This window comes from Podarcis liolepis (genome assembly GCF_965112155.1).
Source record: "Podarcis liolepis genome assembly, chromosome: 17".
NCBI classification, from domain to species: domain Eukaryota; kingdom Metazoa; phylum Chordata; class Lepidosauria; order Squamata; family Lacertidae; genus Podarcis; species Podarcis liolepis.
The window spans coordinates 1,898,258-1,906,187 of NC_139571.1; positions in this window are offsets into that span (position 1 = coordinate 1,898,258).

Consider the following 7,930-nt stretch of genomic DNA (forward strand, 5'->3'; position numbering starts at 1 on the left):
GGAAACAAAAAAGCCAAAATGCTTTTGTGCTATATGTTTGTATGGTGAATTTCGGAAGGGGTGGATGGATGGAAAAAGAGCCCTGCTGGATCAGACCAAGGGCTCTCCTAGTCAGCACCGTTTCCATATTAATAATTCCAGCATATACAAAAACATACTAAAACATTAAACTTTTAAAACCTCCAGATACAGTCAAACCTTGGTTGTCAAATGTAATCCATTCTGGAAGTCCATTAGGCTTCTGAAATGTTCGACAACCGAGGTGCAACTTCTGATTGGTTGCAGGAGCTTCCTGCACTCAAGTGGAAGCCGTGTTGGACATTCGGCTAGCAGAAAAAGTTCAAAATTTGGAACACTTCTGGGTTTTCGGCGTTTGGGAGCTGAAATGTTCCAAAACGGAGGCATTTGGGAACTGAGGTTTGACTGTACAGGGCTGCCTTCAGATGTCTTCTAAAGGTTATATAGTTATTCATCTCCTTGACATGATGGGAGGGCATTCCACAGGGTGGGTGTCACTACCAAGAAGGCCTTCCTGGTTCCCTGTAGCTTCACGTCTGTGAGGGAACTGCCAGAAGGCCCTCAGTGCTGCATCTCAGTGTCTGGGCTTAACGATGGGGGTGGAAACGCTCCTTCAGGTATACAGGGCCGAGGCCGTTTAGGGCTTTAATGGTCATTACCAACACTTTGAATTGTGCTTGGAAGCGTACTTGGAGTGTAGATCATACAAGATCACCAGTCTACCTGCTGCTTTCTGGATTAGTTTGTAGCTCCACGTGGAGCGCATTGCCGTAGTCCAGACATGTCCAAAACGTTGACCATGATCGATGAGTCGATTGTGCAATGGATTTTCATCAATCGCAACCCAAGCCTTGGTGTGCCTCCGCCTCATCCATGGTCACCAGGTGCCCTTGGCACACGCTAGGCCACGGGCAGAGTGACTCCGCAGGCGGCATGGGCGTTTGAGGCTCTGCTTAGCCAGCCTTGCTCACTGCGGTGCTGCCGCAGCAAGCATTCTGGCTGGCACTTGCACTGCCTCTGCCTCTGCCTCGTGGCTGCCTCAAGCACCCCACTCCGGCCGCTGGCCAGTCAGCTGGCCAGCCTGGAAAGGTACGAGGCACCTGCCTCTACCCCCTGCAAGCCGCAGCCATGGGGCAGGGAGGCAAAGATGAGGCGCATGGGCTCTGCATGGGCTGCAGCTGCGGACGTGCCCGGTTAGCCCCTCCTGCCGGTTCCCATGGAAAGAAAATGCCCTCTCCCTTCTAGTTCTGCTGGATGCTGAACATTCCCCACCTTTCCAGCTCCAGCCTAGCTGTGTTTACACGTAAGTAAGCCGCTGCCCCCCTCTCCACAGAGCTCTTCTTCTAGTAAAGGGGGAATTGGACATTTCGGAGCGTGTTGGCTTCCTGTGTGCACCAAGGGCCCTGGAAGGGGGCTGGTGTGGGGGTAATAATTTGTTATTTTTATCATCATCATTATTACAGTTGTACCTCAGGTTAAGAACTTAATTCGTTCCGGAGGTCCGTACTTAACCTGAAACTGTTCTTAACCTGAAGCACCACTTTAGCTAATGGGGCCTCCTGCTGCCGCCGCGCCACTGGGTCACAATTTCTGTTCTCATCCTGAAGCAAAGTTCTTAACCTGAAGCACTATTTCTGGGTTAGCGGAGTATGTAACCTGAGGTACCACTGTATTTATATCCCGCCCATCTGGCAGGGTTTACCCAGCCAAATACATGTTTAAGCTGCAGAATGACAATGGGAGAGTGTGGTGGATCACTGCCAGTTTTTGATATTGGATAGTAGATTGCAGCCTAATGCAAGTTGGACATGCCTGCAGTAGTCTAAGCGGGAGATGACCAGGGCACATACCACTCTGGCAAGACAGTGCACAGACATGTCTCAGCCTGTTTACCAGATGGAGCTGGTAGACAGCTGTCCTGGACATAGAATTAACTTGTGCCTCCATGGACAGCTTTAGGGGCACAGTTACTCCATTCAGGACCAGGGAGTCGTACCCCCCCACCTGCCTGCCCTCTGTCCCCCAGAAACAATACTCCTGTCTTGTCGAAATTAAACTTGAATCCATTAGCTGCTATCCTCCAACCGCCTCCAGACACACAGGACACTCGCTGCCTTCACTGCTTCCGATTTAAACGGAGGTAGAGCTGGGTATCATCTGCATATTGGTGAACACCCAGTCCAAACCCCCTGATGATCTCTCCCAGCGGCTTCATATAGATGTTGAAAAGCATGGGGGAGAGGACAACTGTGAGGATTACGTTTGAGAACCAAGGTACCACTGTATTTCCTAATATTGTTGCATATTTTAATTACTCTATACCCTACCCTTCCCGCTTGTTCCCAGATACATGTTTTACTGTTGTTCTTAATTCAAATCCTTCTTGTGTTTTTACATGCTTGCAATAGCACTTTAGATATTCTAGAAAACGTTTCCAATCCTTAAAATCTGCTTCTTCTTGATTTCTAATTTCATGGTAAAATTTGCCCATTCAACATATTCTGTCAATTTTAACTGCCACTCTTCTTCTGGGTGGGTAATAATCTAATTAACAACAACAACACTTTGAAAGCAATATTACCACTGCTGCTGCTACTGCTACACTTTAAAAGCAATATTACAGTGAGGGGGGAAAGTATTTGATCCCCTGCTAAATTTGCCCGTTTGCCCTCTGATGAAGAAATGACCAGTCCATAATTTTAATGGTAGGTTTATTGTAGCTGTGAGAGACAGAATAACAACAGGAAACCCCCCAGAAACCCAGAGGACAAAAGTCAGAGATTGATGTGCATTATAATGAGTGAAATAAGTATTTGATCCCCTATCAACCAGCCAGATGCCTGGCTACCTGGTATCTTCACTGTATGTAATGAGCTGAGATTAGAAGCACCCACTGTAAGGGAGAGGTCTTACCTGTAATCCCAGCTTGTTACAGTACCTGTACAAAAGACACCTGTCGACAGAAGCAATCAATCTAGCAGATTCTAAAGTAGCCACCATGACCAAGCCCAAAGAGTTGTCCAAGGATGTCAGGGACAAGATTGTAGACCTGCACAAGGCTGGACTGGGCTACAAGACTATTGCCAAGCAGCTTGGTGAGAAGGTGACAACAGTTGGTGCAATAATTTGCAAACGGAAGAATCACAAAATAATTGTCAACCTCCCTCGATTTGGGGCTCCATGAAAGATATCATTTCGTTGGCATCTATGAATTGCAAGTTAAATTTTGACAGCACAAAGTGAACCTCCATTTTTTTCCACCTTGTCTGTTTTTTGCCAATTAATTGTCCCGTTCCAATTTTTCAATTTATTTTACCAATGTGGCTTTAAATTTATTAAATATATAAATATATAAATATTACTGCTTGAGGCTGAAGTTCAGGGCTTTCCACCAGAGACTTGTTGTTTTCTTCTTGCACCTCTGCCGCTCAATCCCATCTCAACCCCCCCTTTTTTTGGTGGGGGAGACACAAGAACCCGCAATTTAGCGCTGCCGAAGCTGCACGCCCAAATCTTCTCTTTGGGCTTCTTTCTGGAGGCACAGCGTCCTTGTGCGCACCCCAAAAGTCTCTTGATGGCAGAGTCGTTCTTGGAGGCTAAGACTCTTACTTCCTCGCCATCTTGCAATCACCCGGGAAGCTTAACACTTTTAACTTTTCCAACCAACTATATCAGGGGTGTCAACCTTTTTATACCAACCGCCCACTAATGCCTCTTTCTTGATGGTAAAATTTCCTTACCGCCCCCCAGTGCTCGATGGAAGGAGAATTCAGCTTGTGCCGTAGAACGCCCTCCCGCCCACCTAGAATCCTGAAATGCCCACTAGTGGGCAGGAGGGACCAGGTTGACAACCCCTGAATGATACCAAGGTAAGAATTGCACTCATTGCTTGACCTGATTTTGCTTCTGCAGTTTTGTCTGGCCAACAGCACAGAAAGTTAATGCACTTTTACACTTTGGCTTCCTTTGGTAAAGTAGTATCAAACTAAGCAGCAAAACAGGAACAGCCTCATGAAAAGGAAGCCTGTTTATCTTGGGGTCTGTGGTTTTGAACTACAGTTGCTGTTTCCTCTTCGCAAGATCATTCACCACACACAACATCTGCATGCTAAGCAGAGGTGCTGGGCAGCTGCCAAGGCTTTTTCAATTAAATAGGATCCTTTTTTAATTGCACAGGTGGGGAGAGAGCCTCATTTCCTCATGGGCAAACGTCCTGTTGAAATCAGCCTTTTAGGCTACCAGTGTTTTTGTGTGCAACTCTTCTTGCGCTAGAATGGAAGAGTGCCTGCCCCCATGGCAGTAATGCAGTATACATTGGGGGAGTTTTACAGAACAATTAATAAAGCAGATGGGATATTATTGCATTGATAACAGGTTTCAGAATATAATTGAAAAAAGAAAAAAACCCCACCAATCTGGAGAGGCCCCTGGTCCTTTGTCTCTTGCCAACACTCTTTGTTCCAGTTCTTCTGAGAAAGTTCAGACACAGGGAACTGACTTGCACATTTTGGAGTAAAGATAGATGCAAATAATTCAACCAGCTTCTTTAAAATATCCCCTTCTCCTTTTTATATATATATATATAATATTTTATTGAGTTTTATTGAGTTTTCCAATTTAATAATCCAATAAGAACCACATTAAAACATTCCAAATTACAATACAATAAAAAGCCAAATATATTGCCAAATTATATATCTTTGAGCGACTTCCCATGCTCTGAATTTCACGGAGTGCTAATCATCTAATATCACATTGCATTTCTTAATTAGTCAATAAACCATTCCAATGTTAATCCTTCACTTAATTTTCATTTATGTTTACAACCACTGGTCTGTTCAAACTTTCCCCTGATATTATCCACATTCCAGCATTTTTGGTTTCTGCCAATAGGAGCAAAAACAAAGTACCGTAACTCCAATCCATAATTGTTTCCTTCCTTCCACTGAGGGAACAGCAGCAGTGTTCTTTCAAACCCACTTGCATTCAAACAACATCCCCTTCTCCTTTAGCATATATTTAACTCCCTTGTTTTCCAAAGGCACTACTGCCTTCCCTAACTGGTTTCCTGCTTCTAACATAGTTAAATATTTTTCTTGTTATTCAGCTGGTGGAAAGTTCCTTGAAATTATTTTGCTTTGTTGCTCTGATAGCCTGTTTGCATTTATTTTGCTAGACCTTGTGTCCCTTTTTGTTCTCTTTTGGGCAAGACTTCCATTTTCCGAATTAAGTCTTCTTACCTCTAGTTTCCTTGACTCTGTTAACTATGCTGGCATCCTCTTGAACTTAGTGGTACCTTTCCTGAGATTTTCTCTCTCCTCCTTTCACCCACTCAACCCTGACCCAGCATTCTGGAGAGATTTGAGCCTCTTGACCCTTAAAGTTTTTTATTTTGAAGCCCAATGCAACTTTGTTGGATTTCTATGGGAGATCTGTGTGCTTGTGTGTGATTTCAACAGCACTGTCCAGAGCAAACTTTTATTTCTAATGTTTTGCTGAATTCTTTCCCTCTAATGGAAACTGTTTCAGAGCCAAAGTTCAGATATATTTTCCTGGGTTCCTGCTCAGATGGCATAAAACTGTTGCTGTTTATGGGAAAGCTGCTGTAAGGTGATAGATTTTATTATCAGGGATCCCCAGTGTTAAGTTGTGGGCGAACATATCAGACGACACAGTGATTCTTCCAAAGTAGCTCTTTATTTGTAAGCTGGAACAGAACTGAACTGAGGAGCTCAGTCAGCCTGCTTATATAGAGCTCCACTAGAATGCAACAGTAACCATTTTCTGTAACTAGCCAATCACTGAACATCACTTTCGATCCTTTATTTGCATAACTATCTACAGTATCCCCCTGCTGGCCCAGGGTGAGAACTTCAGTACATAACACCCAGAGACTTCTGAGTAATTGAAATAAAAGTTTCATTTACCCTTCTGCCAAATGGCTTTTCCCCACCTGGGTGTGCCAAGGAATATTGTGCAGAATTTAGAATCTGAGAATATCAGCTTTGGGGTTTGGGAACTTTCTGGTTCAGATGAAAACAGGTGTAGATGTTTTATGCGCCACCTGGCTGAATACAGCTCATCCGCCATGCATTGTGACCTGGCAGCTGACCCAACTCCCTACTCCCATTTTTCCAGTTCTAGGAAGGCAGCAAAACTAGGAGGCCCATTAAGTCCTTGTAGGCCTACCTTGTAGGTGTGCTGTGTTGGGCTTGAGAGATCACAACTTTTGCAAGTCTGCCTTTGAAAAGCACACAGAGTGCCTGCAAAGACTTCCAAGATTCACTGCAGTTGGGAAAGAAAAAACCCTTCCCAAAGTCCACAGAGACAGCCTGTACTAGCAGTGTATTATGGCTGACAGGTTTTATTCCAGCATCCTGATTCCATCCTGAGACACAGAGATTAAGGAGCTGAAACTGCTCCCTTATTTTCACCTGCCAGGTCAGGAAAAGTTTCATTTCCTATAGTTTGTTTTGTTTCAGGGTTGTGTTAAAAACATTGGGGCAGAGCCAGAATAAAAAGTGGCAACTGTGCTAGTTATTTTGTAAGAAGCATATTTTTGTTTTCTGTAAGTTGATCTGAAAACTTTTATCAGTACAGTCAATATTTTGTGTGCTTGTACAGTATCAGAGCTGTAGACTGGAAGAGCAACAGATTTATTTCAATGATTTTTTGCTGTGCTGATAATTACTGCTCACTCATCAAAGCAGTGGGTGGGGTTGGTGACCCTGTGCAGGCTTCCTGTGCCAGGTGACACCCCCTTTTGTTGCTGGCTCTTGCCCCCCCCCCCCCGCTACTCAATCAGCTGCTGGCTGGGGGCGGAGCAAAGACCAGGTAGTGCGGGCCTCCAGCTGACCACCTCTCCATTTGGAGCATCACTCACCCCTCCCTCCCTCCCTCTAACTGTCATGTGGTTTTCTTGCAGGCTAACCCTTTCCTCCCTAGGTCCGCGGGTGTTGCTCTGGTCGCACAATGGTTTCTGTGTCCCAGAGCCAGGAAGGAATTTCCCCTGCTCGGCAGGTTTTGCCTTCCCCATAGCAATTGTCAGTTTTTTGGCAGTTTTTAGGTCCTGGGCAGAATCCTATAGTCTATCTTCGGAATGGGGGGTAGCATTCTTAATGCACCCCCATGCAGCGACATTTGCAGGGCCTGTTAAAGGTTTGATTGCAGGAGTCACTGGCCCAGAGTGGCGGTGTAAGGTTAAACTCCCTACATCGGGTGAAGTGGGGGGTACGCTATGAAAATTCTCATTTTGCAGCCCCCCTCATAACACCTGTCTGCGCTGTGCACCCTCAGACCCACGAGGCTGAGAGGGATGCGGTCCTGTGCCTAAGCCAAGGATTCCTACCTCTGAAGTCAATGAAATTGTGGCCTCATTTAATCCCATACATCTCTTGTTGTGTCTCCTCATTTACGGGCTGGCTCCTGAGCCGGGGGGGGGGGTAGCACATGGGCTCACAAGCAGTCCAGCATCCTCTTCTCACTGTGACCAGCCTGATGCCTCTCAGAAGTCTAGAAGCATGATGGCAACACTATTCTCCCCACTCCAGATTCCCATCAGCAGTTGCCCTACAGACGCATGAAAAAGATCAAGCAGATGGGACTTGGGTTTAATATATTGTAAGTTTTCACACTTCCTGTGGGTTTTGATTAGTTTGCTCCTGTTGTACAGAGTGAGAACTAGTGACGTTTGAACTGGAAGTCCTTTCTCCATGGCCTGACCCTGATGTTGTCATTGCAAAACCACTTCCATGCCGCTAGAGGACTGTTGGGCAGTGGGAGCACATTTGGAAACAGTGTGGAAGCTGTTTGAAGTATGATGATCTGACTTCCGCTTGCCTAGGTCACTGTTGCAGTGAAGGACCCCATCTCACGGACATGCTTTGCAAGTTTATTTGAGCTGACAGGCTGA